The sequence below is a fragment of the Cynara cardunculus genome (assembly GCF_001531365.2).
Source record: "Cynara cardunculus var. scolymus isolate 2C chromosome LG 13, CcrdV1, whole genome shotgun sequence".
Classification (NCBI taxonomy): Eukaryota; Viridiplantae; Streptophyta; class Magnoliopsida; order Asterales; family Asteraceae; genus Cynara; species Cynara cardunculus.
Window position 1 is genome coordinate 2,506,263 of NC_037540.1, and position 1,317 is coordinate 2,507,579.

The window sequence follows — 1,317 nt, forward strand, 5'->3', positions numbered from 1 at the left end:
CTAATATCGATATATTGTTGTCAAATTTTTATGATATCGTCAAACATATATTTTATTAAAAAATAAAAACATCATCGCTTTCTCAAAATCACATAAAGCCATATTATAATATCGACTGAGATAAAGAATAAAATGAAATATTAAAAACACGATGTATCTCGCTGCATTGCGCGAGTATGCTTCTAGTATATATATATATATATATATATATATATATATAATCTAGAAAAATATTCGAACTTCATTTTTTAGTTTTTTTAACAATCACCACGAATAAAGGAATGTTTAGTTGAAAATATTTTTTAAAAAATACGAGTAATAAAAATGAGAATAAGAATATGTAAATTAAATAATTCTATTTTTTATGATCATATTCGTTGTCTCATTCTCGTTCTCAGAAGAAAAAAAACGTCTATTAATAAGAAAATGTGTACAAAGCATAATAACGGAAATAGAAACATAAAAAGGGTAAATAAAATAAAATTTAATTAAAAAAAAGAAACAATAAATATAAATACAATCATTATTAACTATAAATATTCAATTATTTGAAAACTCTAAAACTTGTGAAATTCGTGAGAAATTCTATTTTAAAATTTTGTTTTAAATGATTTTTTTTGCATTTAAGTATAGTATTTAATGTATTGATTAACATAAATTTTGTTTCATATGTATTTGGTTTACAATGTGAAACTTTTCGTTTCACAAACACCTTGCAAAAACATATGAAACAAATACATTGTAAAACAAATATATAGTAATAACTAAATTAAATTATATCCATAAATGGAAAAAAAAATATGATATTTTTAGAAATATTTCACAAGTATAATTAATATATACATTATGAAGATATTAATCACCTACGGTTTAAGATGTATAGTGTACGACTTTTTGGACATGGTTGACAAAAGAAACGATTATTATAATAAATGTACAATTATTTGTACTTTTGTTAGCGAAGATAATATTACTTAACCCTTGCCGTCATGCTAATTTAGTCAATGCTTTATTCCCACATTTATCTCTTCAATTTTTTATTTTTATTTTACTTTTTTTTATTAACCTGGATTTCCAATCTATTAAGGCCAAATTAGCCCGGCCCGGAACCGGTTATGGGATCGAAAATCGGGACCGGTTGAGGTTTTTGGCAGTTTTGTAGGATCGGTTATGGACCGTAGGGATGGCAAAAAAAAACCGAAACTGACGGTGAAAACCGAAAACCGAAACTTTCGGGCCGGGTTCGGGGACATTTTATCGGGGACGGGACGGGGATCGGGGACGAATTCGAGGATTTTAACGGGGACGGGGGCGGGG